The 19118-nt window shown below is 42.7% G+C and overlaps 1 long non-coding RNA gene across 1 annotated transcript; it reads left to right on the top strand.

Annotated features, from left to right (window-relative positions):
• The first annotated feature begins 1192 nt into the window (after positions 1–1192).
• LOC139437073 (uncharacterized) lies at positions 1193–17907 on the top strand. The gene is made up of 3 exons (XR_011646623.1): positions 1193–1467; positions 10185–12919; positions 13434–17907. It is a non-coding gene; the product is annotated as an uncharacterized lncRNA (long non-coding RNA).
• The last annotated feature ends 1211 nt before the right edge of the window (positions 17908–19118 follow it).

The following is a 19118-nucleotide window of genomic DNA, read 5'->3' as shown; positions in this document are numbered from 1 at the left end:
AGCCCCGCCCCGGCCCCGCCCCGGCCCCGCCCCCGGGCGCTCCCCCCCCTCCGCGTCCTCGGCACCTGCGCACCCCCCTCCTGCCTGGTCGCCAGGTGCTGCTCCTCCCCAGGGCAAGGCTGCTGTTGGGTCTTCTTTTTCCTTTATAAAACAGAACCACCCAAATCCCGCGCGCACGTCGCTCAGCCTTACCCGCCAGCTTCTCACCGCGCAAGGCCGGGGCCGCCCGCCCGGGGACCCAGGGGCGCGAGCCGCCGCGCCCAGCCTGCGGGTACACGCTCCTAAATCTTCAGGGAACCGGAACCAGATTCCCTTAAAAAGGGGCGTGTGCCAGCTGGACCTGGAGCCTCGGCGGAGTTGCAGCCCCTCTCCTCCGGTTCTTACCCAGGTCAGCTGACAGGGAGGTGAGGATGGTCAACCACCACACCAAGGACCGAGAGTCTACAGCTGCAGGGGCGGAGTCCCGTCCAGCAGCCGTGGGATCTAAGTCCCCTCTCGATTTAGGGGTGGAGTGGGCATCGCCACCCCAGGGTCCTCAGGAGGGAGGAATAAAGTATCGATTAGAGTAGACTTGCTGGTATTCTACTATAAAACTATTGTGGGTCCAGTAATGGAAGGAACTGTTATCACTGATGTGGAGACAGTGGCCACGGGAGTTGCTGAGGGCAGGGAGAGGGAGGAAGAGACGTGATATGGGGGCATTTTCCGGACTTGGAGTTGTCCTGAAGGATATTGCAGGGACAGAGGCAGGACATTGTTTATCCTGCCATATCCCACTGAATGGACTGGGGGAGAGTGTAAACTATAATGTAAACTATAATCCATGCTGTGCAGCAGTGCTCCAAAATATACTCATCAAATGCAATGAACGCACCACACTAATGAAAGACGTTGTGGATATGGGAAGAGTGGGGGTGTGTGAGGGTATGGGGAGTGGGGCATATGGGAACCTCCCATATTTTTAAATGTAACATTTTGTGTGATCTATTTATCTTTAAAAAATAAAAAATGTATTTTTAAAAAATCGGCATGTGTGGGCAAAAGGGGACTGGGAGAAATGGCAAGCCGTGTTCAGTGAGGTGCTGAGTTTAACTCAGCTGTGTCCTAGCCTGTTGACGCACAAGACTGCATTTACAGAATACATACTGCTTTTTCGTGTCCAAAGTAAATCTCTCTTTTTTCCCCTTGAAAGTATTTTCGTGATGGGATTGATGACTTTCGAAGTAAAGGACCGAAAGCAAATGTTGGAGAAACGAAGTACAAAGGGGGAGGTTTTCCCAAGTCCTTGGTACAAAGGCAGCATCCGGGCGTCCGGCCCTGTGGCGCGGCCACGAGCGCCCTGTCTACGGCTGGAGAAGGGAAAGGCTGCGCGGAGGGCCAGTGTGGGTCCTCATCCTCAGCTGAGCAGTTTTGGCACTATAGTCATTGTAAGAAACCAGAAGAGGACGAGAGGGAAGGCGCACTGGGGTGAGTTTTATTCTCAGGCTAGGATATTTTTTAAGAACTCTTTTCCAAGCGCTTTCTTCTCCTGAGCTGCCTTCCCTCGTTGGGAAGCCAAAGTCAGGCTGTCCTGTCTCAGGGCAGAGGGAAGAAGAGCCGGGGGAAATATCGAAGTCCTTGTCGCAGCGATAATGACATACGGGGACAGTGAAAACGAACTGCTGCTGGAAACCCTTAGGGAGTGAGGCAATTTGGATAAAAATGGAGAGTGTTTTTTAAACACCAAAATTTATTAACTATTGGTTATATTGTTTATAAACTGATCTATATACATACTTGCATATGTAAACTTAAACACATGAAAAAGCACATTTATAAACCTACTGCCCAATTTAAGAAACAGAACATCGTCTCTGCCTTGGAAGCCCTGGTGAGCTCCCCCTTCCCTTCCATCCTGCTCTCCGTAGTCATTTACTCAGATCCTTAGGAGCACCAAAGGCGTTCTTTCGTGCCAAGGCCTGATTTTGCGCTTTGTTCTTCCATAAAAACTTTGGCATTCATGCCTCAAGTGCCAGGAAAGAAAAATCTTCTCTTAATTACACTGAAACTCTACCCCAATTGGGACGGGGACCGGAAGGAGCTTATATCTTTATGACATAGAGTTTTGCTACTAGTGGCTCTAGTATATCTTTTTCAAGTTGTTATCTTATTTAATGTCTTCAGAAAAATTTTCCAATTTTCCCCATCGACGGTCCTGCCCACCTTTTGTAAATTTATTTCTAAGCAACTTCATAATTTTTTTTAAAAATTGTGATATCATATATAACATAAACCACCATTTTACCATTTTATGTGTACAATTCAACGACATTAATTAGATTCACAATGTTGTGCTACTGTCACCATCATCTGTTACCAAAACTTTTTCATCACTCCACACAGAAACGCTGCACCACTAAGAAACAGTAAGTCTCCATTACCATACGCCCTGCTTTACCTCCCTTGCTCTCTAACCTACTTTCTGTCTTCATCTGGGTTTGGTATGAGAAGAATGCTGGTCTCATAGAATGAGTTAAGAAGTCTTCCACTCTCATCAATTACGGGGGACAATTTGAGAAGGATTAGTGTTAATTCTTGGTCTGTTTGGTAAAACTCACCAGCGAAGCTCTCTGGTCCTGAGCTGTTCCTTATTGGAAGGCTTTTGATTAGTGATTCAATCTCTTTACTTTATATTAGTGTGTTGAGATTTTTTATATGTTCTTGAGTCAGTTTAGGTAATTTGTATGTTTCTAGGAATTTGGCCATTTCATCTAGGCTATCTAATTTGTTGGCATACAATTGTTAATAGTATTCTCTTATAACTCTGTTTCTGTAAGGTCTGTAGTAATGTTCCCATGTTCATTTCTAATAATATTTGTGTCTTCTTCTTTCTTTGTCAGTAAAGCTAAAAGTTTGCGAATTTTCTTGATCGTTTCAAAGAATCAACTTCTTTTTTCATGGATTCTTTTTATTGGTTTTCTAATCTCCAGATCATTTATCTCAACTCTAATCTTTGCTATTTCCTTATTTTTCCTAATTTTGGACTTAGTTTGCCCCACTTTTCCTAGTTTCCCCAGGTATGAAGATAGGTTAACAAATCCAATGGATATGTCATGATGATGGGAACGAGTGTTGTTGGGGGGGGGGAGAGGGGGAGTGGGGGGGTGGGGTTGAATGGGACTTCACATATATATTTTTAATGTAATATTATTACAAAGTCAATAAAAAATAAAAAAATTAAAAAAAAAAAGATAGGTTATTGACTTGAGATCTTTTTCTTCATTTTATTTTATTTTTAAAAAAGATTTATTTATTTATTTAATTCCCCCCCTCTCTCGGTTGTCTGTTCTCTGTGTGTATTTGCTGCGTCTTGTCCGCTTCTGTTGTAGTCAGTGGCGGGAAGTGTGGGCGGCGCCATTCCTGGGCAGGCTGCACTTACTTTTGCGCTGGGTGGCTCTCCTTACGGGGCGCACTCCTTGCATGTGGGGCTCCCCTACGCGGGGGACACCCCTACGCGGGGGGCACCCCTGCGTGGCAGGGCACTCCTGCGTGGCAGGGCACTCCTTGCGCACATCAGCACTGTGCATGGGCCAGCTCCACTCGGTTCAAGGAGACCCGGTGTTTGAACCGCGGACCTCCCATGTGGTAGACGGACGCCCTAACCACTGGGACAAGTCCGTTTCCCTTTTTCATCATTTTAAATGAAGGCACCTACCGGTACAAAAATTCCCTCTGAGCACTGTATCTCATAAATTTTGGTATGTGTGTTTTTGTTTTCATTCATTTCCATGTATTTTCTAATTTCCCCTGTGAATTCTTCTTTGACCATTGGTTGTTTGAGAGTGTTGTTTAATTTCCACATATTTTTGAATTTTCAAGTTTTCCTTTTGTTGATTTATAGCTTCGTTCTCTCATGGTCAGAGAAGATAGCTTGTATGAATTCAATATTTTAAATTTGTTGAGATCTGTGTTGTGGTCTAACATATGTTCTATCCTGGAGAACAATCCAAGTGCACTTGAGAAGAATATATACTCAGATATTATTGGGCGAAGTGTTATATATTTATCTATTAGGTCTAGTTGGTTTATGATATTGTTCAAGCTCTCTATTTCCTTATTGATCTTCTTCGTAGGTATTTTATCTACTTTTGAAAGTGGTGTATTGAAGTCTCCTACTATTATTATAGAACTATCTATTTCTCTCGGCAATTCTGTCAATGTTTATTTCATATATTTTGGGGCTCTGCCATTAGGTGCATGTATGTTTATAATTGTTATATATTCTTAATCAATTGAATCTTTTATATAAATATAATATAGAGAGTTGTGTCCTCTGTCTCTTTTAACAGCTTTTGACTTAAAGTCTATTTTGTGTGTTATTAGTATGGCCACCCCAGTTCTCTTTGGTTGTAATTTGCATGAAATATGTTTTTCCATTCTTTCACACTCAACCTACTTCAACCTATTTGTCTTTGAATGTAAGGTGAGTGTCTTGTAAACAGTATATAGTTGGATCATGCCTTTTAAATTTATTTGTTCTGCCACTCTGCCTTTTGATTGGAGAGTTTAACCCATTTGCATTTTAATAAATTACTCATAATGCAGAACTTACTTTGCCACTTTGCTAGTTGTAACGTTATAGTTTTTGATGCTATTAGAAATTGAATCTTTAAATTTTTTTTCTTTTTTTATCTTTTTGTTACTAATATAGAGAAAGGGAATTAAATTTTGTATATTGATTCTTTTTTTTTTTTTTTAAGATTTATTTATTTATTTAATTTCCCCCCCTCCCCTGGTTGTCTGTTCTTGTTGTCTATTTGCTGCGTCTTGTTTCTTTGTCCGCTTCTGTTGTCGTCAGCGGCACGGGAAGTGTGGGCGGCGCCATTCCTGGGCAGGCTGCACTTTCTTTCCATGCTGGGCGGCTTTCCTCACGGGCGCACTCCTTGCGCGTGGGGCTCCCCCACGCGGGGGACACCCTTGCGTGGCACGGCACTCCTTGTGTGCATCAGCACTGCGCATGGCCAGCTCCACACGGGTCAAGGAGGCCCGGGGTTTGAACCGCGGACCTCCCATATGGTAGACGGACGCCCTAACCACTGGGCCAAAGTCCGTTTCCCATGTATATTGATTCTTTATCCAGCAACCTTGACAAACTCTTTTTAATTTTAATTATTTTTCAGTAATAATGTTTAAGGTTTTCTCTATTTCAAACATATAGTCTGTAAAGAAAGTTTTATTACTTCCTTTCCAATCCTTGTAATTTTTTTCTATTCCTTGCTTTTCTGCACTAGCTAAGTCCTTCAGTATAATAAGGAATAGAAGCAGAATAATGGGCACCCTCATTTTGTTTCTGAAGTGTAATTATTTCATTGTTTCACTGTGAAGAGATTGTTTTAGTTTGCTAAGGGCTGCAAATGTAAAATACTAGAAATGGGCTGTCTTTTATAATGGTATTTTATTAGTGTAAGAGCTTACAGTTCAGAGGCTAGGAAAATGTCCAAATCAAGGCATCATCAGAGATGCTGTCTCATCAAAGGCTGGCTGCTGGTGATCCTGGACTCCTGTCATGTGGCAAGGAAAAAAATAGTGGCCGGAGGGACAACCAGCAAAATCATGGTGAAGTAAGGACCTCCTAGAGTCAGCTCCTGCTACAGGGCAGTTAGTAAACACCCAGAGCTATCTGAAGCACCTGATTGGGGCCTCCAGGAGACCAGAAGAGCATCCTGCAACATCCTTGAAAGAAAGGAAGAAGGAGACTGCCCATCTACAGAAAAGTTTCATGAGTAGAGTGATCCACACCACAGAGGCCAGAGCCCATCCTGCACTGGCAGGGCAAACTGCTTCGGGAGCTGTTTTGTGGCTGGAATTGGAAGTTCCACTTCCAGAAACAGGGAAGGAAGAGAAAGTTGGGCACCAACTTCAGCTACTGCTGAGTAAATTCAGTGGGCTAAAGTATAATCTTAGGAAAAGCTAAAGTTGAGCCTGTCCAAGTCAGAAAGAGGCCAGGAGCCGCCATCTTAATCTCATACCTGGCATGAGGGGAAGTAGGATGGATTGAAAATCCCAGTGCTGGTGGGGACCAGCTTCTTTCCATCCAGGTCAGATTGCAGCTCTAGCCTAGGCCCCAGCCCCACCTCCAGCAGGGAGGAAGCTGCGGGGACCTATGCCAGCCTCTCCAGGAAATTACCAGCTAAGCTGCGGAGGCCAGTAATCATCCTACTTTGGCAGCACAAGCTGCCCCAGGAGATGTTCTATGGCTGGAATTGGAAGCTCCATCTCCCAAAAACAGGGGAGGAGGAGATGGTTGGCCACTGATTTCAGCTGCTGATTAGTAAGTTTGGCTGGCTAAAGTATAACCCTAAGAAGAGCTAAAGTTTGAACAGTTCAAGTTTCTGTCTAGGTCAGAAAGAGGCTGGTGGCCACAATTTTGACTCTGCCCCCAGCACGAGGGGAAGCCTGACTGACTAAAAATCACAGTGAAGGTAGGAACTGGTTTCTTTCACCCAGATTGGCCTGCAGCCATAGCCTAGGCTTCAGTCCCACCTCTGGCAGGAAGGAGGCTGGTGGGCCCTGCACCAGCCTATCCAGGTAACTGCAGGTATGTTTGGTCGCACAGACTGAATAACCAGAAGTCTACCAGGGCAATTGCGGTTATCTTGGATCCACACTGCATAGACTGCTGCCCACACCTACAGCTCAATCCCCGCCCCAGGCAGGGGAGAAAGGAGCATGAAGCTTCATCAGTCTCCCTGGGCAACAGCAGCCTAGGCCTGCGCAACTTGGATTATTCCACACAGCTGTGGCTCTGTACCTACCCCTATCACAGGAGAAAGTTGGGAGATGCTTCATGAGTCCCAGGGAAATGAGGGCAGCTTGAGCCTCCACAGCTTATAGCACCAACTACATGCTTGGCTCCTACTGCACAACCAGCAAAGGAGAAAGGGCAGGAAGCCCTAAACTAAACAGAACAACTGCACCTAGAATAAATACTCTAGTAAGCCAGATGTCTAGACACCAACAAAACAATCCACACCAAGAAACAAGACGATATGGCCCAGTTAAAGGAACAAGATAAGCCTCATGGTGACATAAAGGAGTTGAGACAACTAATCATAGATGTTCAAACAAATCTCTTTTAATAAATTCAATGAGATGGCTAAAGAGATCATGGATATTAAGAAAACATTGGATGAATACAAAGAAGAATTTGAAAGCATACATAGAAAAATAGCAGATCTTATGGGAATGAAAGGTGCAATAAATGAAATTTTAAAAACACTGGGATCATATAATAGCAGGTTTGAGGCAGCAGAAGAAAGGATTGGTGAGCTTGAAGAAATGGCTTCTGAAAGTGAACATACAAAAGAACAGATGAAGGAAAGAATGGAAAAAATTGAACAAGGTCTCAGGGAACTAAATGACAGTCAAAGCCTGTCAAGTCCACACATACATGTCATGGGTGTCCCAAAAGGAGAAGAGAAGGGAAAAGGAGCAGACAGAATATTTGAAGAAATAATGTTAGAAAATTTCCCAATCCTATTGAAGAATGTAGATATCCATGTCCAAAAAGCACAACATACTCCCATCAGAAAAAATTCAAATAGACCAACTCTGAGACACATACGAATCAGAATGTCAAATGCCAAAGACAAAGAGAATTCTGAAAGCAGCAAGAGAAAGGCAATGCATAATATATAAGGGAGACCCAATAGAATTAAGCACTGATTTCTCACCAGAAACCATGGAGGCAAGAAGACAGTGGTCTGATATATTTAAGATACTACAAGAGAAAAACTTCCAGCCAAGAATCTTATATCCAGCAAGATTGTCTTTCAGAAATGAGGGCGAGATTAGAATGTTCACAGGTAAACAGAAACTGAGAGAATTTCTAAGCAAGAGACCAGATTTTCAGGGAATACTAAAGAGTGTGCTAGAGCCTTAAAAAAAACCACACACACACACAGGAGAGAGAGGCCTGGAAAAGAGTCTAGAAATGATGGTTATATCAATAAAAGTAACCAAAAGTGTCGAAAGAGTGGTGAAAATCAAATATGACAGATAAAAATCAAATAGGAGTAAACCTAAACCAACAATGTAAAGCACTTACATTCAGAAAATTGCAACTCAATGTTAAAAGAAATCATGAAAGACTTAAATAGCTGGAGGCACTTTCCATGCTAAAGACCAAATATCATTAACATGTAAATCCTACTCAGATTGATATACAGATTCAATGCAATCCTGATGAAAATTCCACCAGCCCTTTTAAAAAATTGAAAACAGGATTATCACATTTATTTGGAATTGAATAACCAGAAACATCTTAAAAAGGAAAAGTGAACTCTCATCTCCAGACTTTAAATCATATTACCTAGCTATAGCAGTAAAAACAGCATGATACTAGCATAAAGACAGACACAGAGACCAATGGAACCAAACTGATGGTTCAGAAACAGACCCTCACAGGTATGGTCAAGTGATTTTTGACTAGCCTGTCAAACCCTCACAGCTCAGGAAGAATAATCCCTTCAACAAATGGTGCTGAAAGAACGGGCAATCCATAGCCAAAAGAAAGAAAGATCGCCCCTATCTCACACCTTATCCAAAAATTATCTCAAAATGGATCAAATACCTAAAAACAAAAGCAAGAACCATAAAGCTTCTAGAAGAAATTGTAGGAAAATATCTTCAAGACCTGGTCATAGGTGGGGGATTCTTAAAGGAGATAAGAGGAGGACTGGGGAAACGGACTTTGGCCCAGTGGTTAGGGCGTCCGTCTACCACATGGGAGGTCTGCGGTTCAAACCCCAGGCCTCCTTGACCCGTGTGGAGCTGGCCATGCGCAGTGCTGATGCGCGCAAGGAGTGCCATGCCACGCAAGGGTGTCCCCCGTGTAGGGGAGCCCCACGCGCAAGGAGTGCGCCCGTGAGGAAAGCCGCCCAGCGTGAAAAGAAAGTGCAGCCTGCCCAGGAATGGCGCCACCCACACTTCCCGTGCCGCTGACGACAACAGAAGTGGACAAAGAAACAAGACGCAGCAAATAGACACCAAGAACAGACAACCAGGGGAGGGGGGGAAATTAAATAAATAAATAAATCTTTAAAAAAAAAAAAAAAAAAAGAGGAGGACTGAGATGGACCACTGATGTTTCATGTATGTGGAAGTTTTAATTAGCTTTACTGTAAAAGTGTAGAAATGTATAGAGTGGATGGTAACACATAGTGAGTAATAGCTAGTTTATATATGGGGCTGTGGCTGAAAATGGTAGTCTAAGGATATAAATGCCAATTGGCAGAATGCTAGAGAGTAATCAAGGAACTGAATAGCACAGTAAACCAAGAGATGGATGAGAATTGTGGTTGATGGTACAGAGGTAAGAGTGTCCTTTGGGAGCTAGAGCAAATGTACATTACTATTGTAGGGTGGTGGGAATGTAGAGAAACATGGGAAAGATGCAACTGGAGTGACCTATGGACTGTGGTTAGCAGTAATAATATAATATTCTTGCATCTATGCCAAAGAGGTACTGTGTTAATAATGGGGCAGTATGGAAAATGTGAGCCAAATGTACACTGTGAACGTGGTAACAATCAGATGATATATTTTTTTGAAGATTTATTTTTATTTCTTTCTCTCTCCCCTTCCCCCCACCCCAGTTGTCTGTTCTCTGAGTCCATTTGCTGCGTGTTCTTCTTTTTGTCCGCTTCTGTTGTTGTCAGCGGTATGGGAATCTGTGCTTCTTTTTTTGTTGTTGTTGTGTCATCTTGGTGTGTCAGCTCTCCATGTGTGTGCGGCACCATTCCTGGGCAGGCTGCACTTTCTTTCACGCTGGGTGGCTCTCCTTACGGGGCGCACTCCTTGCATGTGGGCTCCCCTATATAGGGGACACCCCTGCGTGGCACGGCACTTCTTGCGCGCATCAGCACTGCGCATGGGCCAGCTGCACACGGATCAAGGAGGCCCAGGGTTTGAACCGTGGACCTCTCATGTGGTAGACGGACGCCTTATCCACTGGGCCAAGTCTGCGTCCCCAATCAGATGGTATTATCTTATCTGTAGCAAATGTTCCACCACAGTGTGGTGTGTTGGTAGAGGGGTGTTGTTTGGGAATTCTGCACATGTGCATGATTGTTTTATAAGTTTACAACTTCTGTCATAATAATGTATTTTAAAAAATCATGTCTGGTGTCTGCCTCCCCCTCCAGGCTCACTTTCTCCCTGAGTCAGCTGTGGGTGATCAGGCACATGATCCGCCTCTCCCCTCTGCCCCGGGCCTCGTCTCTTCAGCTTCGGCTTCTCTGTGAATTCCAGCTCTGGCCTCTCAGCCTCTCACCCAAGGCAAGTAACATGGCAGCTCCTTCCCTGTGTGTTTCTGCTTTCACCTCTCTGCTTATATAAGACTCCGGCAAGGGAGCTGAGACCTACCCAGGGTCATGCCTCCCTGAAGTAATTCAGTCAAAGACTCTGAAGCCACATAATCAAAAGTGATCCAATGAAAGCGTCCCTTAACTGCCTCTCACCAAAAGGTCCTGCATACAATAGACTTATATACACAGGCGCAGGTTAGCTTTTGGACATAATTTTCTAGGGTCCACAAAAGACTCAAACCAGGGCAGTGATTTGTTTTAGTTTTGGTAAAAACATGGGTTTACTATGCTAAGGCCCATCCTGTTTGTTGTTCGTAAGAACTTTTATCACGAATGGATGCTGGATTTCATAAAAAGCTTTTAAAATATGCCTCTATTGAGATGATTATTTGATTGTTCTCCCTTAATCTTTTAAGGAGTGGCTTATTTTCAAATGTTAAACTGACCCTGCATTCATCATTCAATAAGATAAAATGAGATAAAATGTCCGTACTGTTCATGCATTGCTGGATCCTGCTTGCAGGATTTTTCCATGTTTGTGAGTGAAGTTAGTTTGTAATTTCCATCCCTAGACTGACTTTTCCGGCATTTAGTATCACTGTTTTACTGGTATATAGCACAAGCTGAGAAAGCATCCTCCCTTTGCTGTGCTCTGGAAAAATTGTAGGATTGGGACAATTACAAATGACAGAAGGTCCCACAGCAGACCAGGACGTTTGAGCTGATTTCCTGGGGCTGCCTCACTTCTAACCCCCGAGGCTGCAGCCCACTGACAAGCAGAAGGAAAGTGTAGTCACAACCCATCCCATCTCCAACCTGCAGCCAGAGCGAGTGTTCTAGAATATCACTATCACTGAGCACTCCTCCTGCTCACACATTTCTATGTTCCCTTCTGATAAACCCCAAACTTTTATGGGGCACCAGAAGTGTTTCCAGAGTCTGTGGAGACCTCAGCAAATGTTTCATAGGAAACGAACTATATTCTTCCAAGGTCAGATTTTTGGGGGAAAAAAACATACATTAAATTTTTGCCCCAGATTTATTCTTTCCTACTTTGTGACATTTCTGTGATAAACAAACCATACTATTTTATTAGTCACTTATCAGAGGTGTTAGCTGTTGCCATTAATCTCAGTGCTTTATAATTCCACATTAACTAGGATATAGTTATCCAGTTCTAATAGATGACTTTGCATGATTAGCTCCATTTGCTTAATGGAACACTCACAAGAATGCAAGAAGGGTTTTAATTGTCAGATAAAAGACTCAACTTTGTGGTGCTTGAGAAATACATCTGTTATATGCTACAGGGTTCCTGGGAAACAGGTCTGTGGGGAGAAAGTCAAAACAAAGCCTCAGGGCTTTCTGACTAAGCACAAATTAACCATTACAGGGCTGGTGTGTATATTACAACTTTAGATGAATAAACAATTTTCTACAACAAATACCTTCCAGTGAATATAATTTATAGAAACAAACAACAAACGACTAATATAATTTCCCATAAGGAAAAAACTCAGCAAGCCCAGTGTGGAGATAAAAGGCTACATTTGACTCATTTTCATGTCAAGATGTCCCTCAAGGACTTCTGGCAACAAAAGGAGCCAGGACAATTTCACTGTAACGAATTTCAGGAAAAAAAAGTGTTTATCTGCTAGGAGGCACGTCTGCCCCAGTTTGGTTTAATGTTTCTATTTTCGGTCCTCAAAATAAAACTTTCATAGATATCTTCCAGCTTTTACCCAATCTAGTAACGTATGGCTAGCTCAGGGCTTTGTCTTCTAGAAGTACCTGTCAACAAATTCCCATTTGTTTAATCTTCCTCATTAAGCAAGTTTTTGAGGTTTGTAGCCTTTGATTTCAATTGTAATATCTCGCTGGGCTGAATTAACGTACATAGGGTTTATAATTTTGTTTACTTCTGCTCTTTTATAATATTGCTAGGTTGTACTGTTTTTTATACTTTAGCAATGTCCAGTTAACATATTCTGGGACTTAACTCCCTCTAACAAAATTTCTCCCTACTGGGGATCACTTACTACTCTTAGATGTGATTACATCTGATGTGATGAGTGACGCTGACAGGGAAAGTGCAGCATCTTTAGACTATGAATCTTACCTGAATGGTATATAGGTGTGTGTGTGTGTCAAGAAGAAACATCTTCTTGTGCACAGCCGAGTGCCCTGTCTTCTCTGGTTAGGTCGGCACGGCGTAAACTGGGGTCTGGCTCGAGGTCCCCTCCTTAGTGAGGGACTTGCATACATGAGTCCACAGGTGAGCACTTGGTAACCCTGGGCTGCCGCTCAGTCCTGGAAGGAAAACCACCAAACCTGAGGTCGGATGCCCTTCACCAGAGATGCTGATTTCATGGATGTGGGCTGGTGCCCACACGTCAGCAGAGATGCTGCCAGCTGAGGACCTATCGTCTGAAATGAAAACTTTGCTCCTCGTCTCAGCATGGCCTCTGAGTAATATAAGTGGTTCTCCACCACCGTTTACCTCTTCAGCCTCGTCTCCACGGCTCCTTCCCCACAGATGTGCACACTCTACTTCCTTACGATATTGGAACTACGTGAGTTCCCTTTTTCCCAGGTTTACAGATAGCTACAGGTTTGGGTCTGGAACCCCTTTCCCACACATACTCAATTGGCTAACTCCTATTTCTAGACTCTCCTAGATGGCACTGCCTCCAGGAAGACTTTGGGACAGGAGGACCTTTAGTCTGGGCTGGGAGCCCTCTCACCCTGTCTTCTAGCCACCTCTCCTTTCCTCCAACACTCTCCTTTCCTTCAAAGGACCTCCTGCCTGCTTTAGAAACAATTCTGTAGTAATACAATTTACATAAATGTCCTTACTTTCATATTAAAATTTTAGGGTCTATTTATGTACTTCTATGTCATGTTCTGCAGTTATTTACAGCTTCTTTTATATCATGTAGAAACTTTATTTCCAGAATTGGTGCTGGCTTTTTAGGACTTGAGGAAAATCAAACAGTCTAGCATCACATTAAACCATTCTCCTCCCGAGGCAGTTCTTATGCAGATCTCGTAATGTTTACAGAAATTTCCTATCTGCTCTTTCTCTAGAGAGCCCCGAGTACTGCAAGGCCTTTCAAGTTCCTTTGCTTTGACGGGACCGCAACGGCCACCTGGCCCTGAAGATGAGGCTGGACCAAAGGGGGACCCGAGTCCTGGCAGAGAGGCCTGCAGCCCTCCTGGAGCAAGAACGCACCACCTTGGGAGACACCCGCGCGTGCTGCTTCTCCACCTCCTTGGTTTCAGCTGACTCCAGGCTTTCCATCTTGGCTCCTTCCAAGCTTAGGGCACAGCTGCAGGATCTGGAGGGCTGCAGAACTGCTGGGCTCAAGTTTTCAGTTGGTTCCTCAATGGCAGAGTGACCCACCACTCGTATCACCTGCCACCTGGACCCTTGTGGAACTAGGTGTGAGGGGAGCTGGTACCATGTTGACCTCGCTCTCGCTGCTGTGTAAGTAGCAAGCTGAGCATCTGGGAGGCTCTTGGTCTGCTTGGCCGTGCCTGCGGATGTGTGGCAGGCCTAACGAGCAACTGCCTGTGCTGCCGCTTAGGGACTGCGTGACTGCACACCCTCCTCCCGCTTGCATCACCTTTAGCGACACAAGGATCCTCTAGAGCCTTGTACTGTCCTGCCTAGCAGCGCTTCCGACAGCACAGACTCAACGCTGTCTGTTCTTTGACTTGGCAATTACTTGTTAAAATTTAATCTTTGTAACTGATTTAGAGCTAAAATAACTGACTATTGTTTTACACACAGCAAAGATTGAATGCCATTTAGAGAAGGAAGAATCTGGTGGCTAAATCGCTTGCATTCTTCTCTTGAAAAACTTTCTTGTTCAGGTTTTCATTTATTTCATAAAGGAATTGTGGTCAATATTACTTACCACCCAGCATCTTAGATCTTTTTGCATAATGGCAAGCTGTAAATCTGATAGTCCAATTCCTGAATTAATATAAAAGAAAGTTTTAAAATGCAAAGACCAAATTGAGGTTTTCCGAGGTAAAATGATCATAAGAGTTGTCATGAAAAAGAAAAAAACTGATCATGTAGCGCAGGAAACCAAATAGGTGTTAAAGTGGCAATTTGAAGATTCTGCTTAAGAAACATGGGAAATATTATGTGGGAAGAAAAACAGAACGCAAAATTTGATGTATATTATTTGAAGATTGTATAAAGTCATCCATGAATTAGAAGGGAACACTGACAGAAAATGTGTTCTGATGTGATTGGCCCAGGGGAATATTTTTTCCCCCGTTTTTGTAGTAATGTTTGTATGAAACAAATGCAAGGAAGTTACCTTTGAAATATAATTGTTCACGTTAGTAAAACGCTTGAGGAAATGTTATTGCCAATTTTAAGATGACAGGAACTAAACTCTTCATGACGCCAGAGTGAAATTTTTTTTTTTTAAATTTATTTAATTCCCCTCCCCAAGTTGTCTGTTTTCTGTGTCTTTTTGCTGCGTCTTGTTTCTTTGTCCGCTTCAGCTGTCGTCAGCGGCACGGGAAGTGTGGGCGGCGCCATTCCTGGGCAGGCTGCTCCCTCCTTCGCGCTGGGCGGCTCTCCTTATGGGTGCACTCCTTGTGCGTGGGGCTCCCCTACGGGGACACCCCTGTGTGGCAGGGCACTCCTTGTGCGCATCAGCACTGCGCATGGGCCAGCTCCACACGGGTCAAGGAGGCCCGGGGCTTGAACCGCGGGCCTCCCATGTGGTAGACGGACGCCCTAACCACTGGGCCAAAGTCCATTTCCCCAGAGTGAATTTTTCATCTTTTTTTATTAGACCAATTGTGGGTTTACAGAACAATCATGCATAAAATACAGGATTCCTGTACACTACCCCAACACCAACACCTTGCATTGGTGTGGAACATTTGTTACTATTGTTGATAGCACATTTTTATAATTGTACTTTTAATAAAAAGTCCATAATTTAATTTCAGGTTCATAGTCTATGCAGTATAGTTCCACGGACTCTTTTGTAAATTTTTTTTTGTTACCATATGTACAGTCTAACATTTCTCCTTTCAGTTACATTTAGATACGTATTTTCAATGCTGTTAATTGCATTCCCAATACTGTGCTACCATCACCACTATCCATTACCAAAACATTTCCATCATTCCAAATAGGAAGCCTGTACATTTTAAGCCTTAACTTCCCTTTCCTTATCCCCTCCTTGCCCCTAGTAACCTATATCTAGATTCTGACCCTTATAAGTTTGCTTATTTTATTTCAGTCAGTGAGATCATACAATATTTGTCCTTTTGTGTCTGGCTTATTTCACTCAGCATGATATCGTCAGAATTCATCCATGTTGTCACATGTATCAGAACTTCATTCCTTTTATAGCTGAATGATATTCCATTGTATGTACATGCCACATTTTATTTATTCATTCATTGGTTGATGGGCGCTTGGGTTGCTTCCATCTTTTGGCAATTGTGAATAACACTGCTATGAACATTGGAGTGCAAATACCTGTTCAAGTCCATGCTTTCAATTCTTTGGATATGTATTTAGAAATGGGATTTCTGAGTCACATGGTATGTCTATACTTAACTTTCTGAGGAACCACTAAACTATCTTCCACAATGACTGCACCATTTTACATTCCCACCAGCAATGAATGAGTGTTCCTATTTCTCAGCATCCTCTTCAACACTTGTTATTTTCAATTAAGAACAAAAATAGCAGCCATTTGATTTTTTTCTTATAAAACAAGTTTTGGCTTTACAGAAAAATAATGCATAAAATACAGGATTATCTTATGCCACCCCACCACTAACATATTGCACTGTTGTGGAACATTTGTGATAATTGATGATGGCACATTTTTGATCGTTTGTGTTCACAATGTTGTGCTACTATCACCACCAACCATTACCAACACATGTGCCTCAATCCAAGTAGGAACTTTGTACATTCCATTGTATGTATGTACCACATTTTATTTTTCCATTCATCTGCTGATGGACACTTGGGTTGCTTCGATCTTTCGGCAATTGTGAATAATGCTAATAAGAACATTGGTGGGCAAATATCTGTTCAAGTTCCTGCTTTCAATTATTTTGGGTATATACCTAGTACAGGGATTGCTGGGCTTATGGCAAGTTCTATACTTAGCTTTCTGAGGAACAGCCAAACGCTCTTCCACAGCAGCTGCACCATTTTAGATTGCCACCAGCAATGAATGAGTGTTCCTATTATTCCATATCTTAACACTTGTTATTTCCGTTTTTTAGTAGCAGTCATTCTGCTTTTTCTCCATTTCTATAAATTTGCTTATATTTACATTTTATGTAAATGGAGTCAAATAATGTGTAGTACTCTGTGTCTGGTTTCTTTCACTTAGCATAATTTTTTTCAATAGGTGGGAAAATGTTAATATAATACTATTCAGTACAGTCCAGAGTTTGCTTTAGGTGAATTTTTGCCCAAATACCACCCTATTATTAACATCTTGTAATATTAATGTACATTTGTTCTGATTCATGGAAGAACATTCTTATATTAATACTACTGACTCATTGTCCACAACAGCATTCACTATGCTATACAGTTCCATGTTTCACACTCTAGCTTTCCTTTTAGTGACATGCATACCCTAAACTTTCCCTTGCAACCACAATCATACGTATTAGAGCTGTTAATTACATTCACTATAATGTGTTATCATCACCTCTATCCATTTTCAAACATGTATATTCAACCTTATTTCAGATTCTGCACAAATTAAGCCTCAGCTCTCCATTCCCTACCCTCATTATACCTTCTGGTGACCTATATTCTAGCTGTTAACTCCATGGGTTTGCTCATGATATTTAGTTCATATTAGTGAGATTCTACAGTATTTGTCCTTCTGTGTCTGACAATTGACTCATCATAATATCTTCAAGGTCCATCCATGCTGTCACATGCATCAAGACCTCATTTCTTTTTACAACTGAATGATATTCTATTGTGTGTACATACCACATTTTATTTATCCATTCATTGGTTGATGGACACCAATGGGATTGTTTCCATCATCAGCAATTGTGAATAATGCTGCTATGGCCATCGATGTACAGATGTCTTTTCATGTCCCTGCTTTTAGGTCTTCTGAGTATGTACCTAGTAGTGGGATTGCTGGGCCATATGTCAAAACTATACTTAGCTTCCTGAGGACCCCACTAAAGTCTTCCACAGCAGCTGTATCCTTCTACATTCCCACCAATGGGGAATAAGTGTTGCTATTTCTCCATATCCCCTCTAACACTTGTAGTGTTTTTTTTTAAAACAGTGTCCGTTCTAGTAGATGTGAAATAATATCTCATTCTAGTTTTCATTTGCATTTCCCTAATAGCCAGTGATGTTAAACATCTTTTCATGTGTTTTTTTTTTTTTGGTCATTTGTATTTCCTTTTTGTAAAAATGTCTACTTAAGTCTTTTGCCCATTTTAAAATTGGGTCTTTTAAAAAAAATTGTTGGGGTGTAGGATCCCTTTATATATATATCATGGATATTAAACCCTTATTGGATATGTGGTTTCCAAATATTTTCTCCCGTTGAGTAAGTTGTCTTTTCACATTTTTTTTTCTTCAAATTCTACTCATTCATTTTTAAAAAAATATTACATTAAAAAAATATGAGGTCCCCATTTGCCCCCACCGCCCCCACCCCGCCACTCCCCCCACAGTAACACTCTCTCCCATCATCATGACACATCGATTGCATCTGGTGAGTACATCTCTGGGCTTCGCTGCACCCCATGGCCTGTGGTCCACACCATAGCCCACACTCTCCCACGTTCCATCCAGTGGGCCATGGGAGGACATATAATGTCCGGCAATTGTCCCTGGAGCACCACCCAGGACAACTCCAAGTCCCGAAAATCCCTCCACATCTCATCTCTCCCTCCCATTCCCCGCACCCAGCAGCCACCATGGCCACTTTTTCCACACCAATGCCACATTTTCTCGATTATTAACCACAATAGTTCATGAATAGGATATCATTAAGTCCACTCTAATCCTTACCATATTCCTCCTTCCTATGGACCTTGGCTTGATTGTGTCCATTCCACATCTATGTCAAGAGGGGGCTTAGATTCCACGTGGATACTGGATGCAATCCTCCCACTTTCAGTTGTAGGCACTCTAGGCTCTGTGGTGTGGTGGTTGACATTCTTCAACACCATGTTAGCTGAGTGGGGTAAGTCCAATAAATCAGAGTGTAGTAGCCGAAGTCTGTTGAGGCTCAGGGCCTGGCTATTGTATTGTCAGTCCAGAGATTCAAATCCCCTAGATATATCTTAAACCCCAGCACCAACTACAATTCTAGTAAAGTAGCATGAAAGGCTTGTGAAAAGAGATCCCATCTGAGTCCAGCTCCATCACGCAGAAACACCAGATCCAAAGAAGGGCCAACTGACATGGCAGTGAACCCTATCTGCCATGACCATAGAACCTGTGGGTCTCTTTAGCCCTCAAAAGGACCAATACCTGGGGTTGTATCTACTTTATCTGTCTCTGAGACTCTGCTCAGGTGTGCATAAGGGCAATCCTTCTGACAACCTCCAGACTCTTTTTTAGAGACTCATAGCCATATGAACTCATTTGTCCTTTTCATTTCCCCCTTACTTTAGGTCAAACAGCATTTTTAACTCCTGTTATTATATGTAGACAGGGATATTCTGCTGGTCCACATTGAACCTTTAATTCAAGGTCATTTTCTAGTTATGTCATCAGCT

The sequence above is a fragment of the Dasypus novemcinctus genome, chromosome 20 (genome assembly GCF_030445035.2).
Source record: "Dasypus novemcinctus isolate mDasNov1 chromosome 20, mDasNov1.1.hap2, whole genome shotgun sequence".
Lineage (NCBI taxonomy): Eukaryota > Metazoa > Chordata > Mammalia > Cingulata > Dasypodidae > Dasypus > Dasypus novemcinctus.
This window is presented reverse-complemented; position numbering and strand designations above follow the sequence as displayed.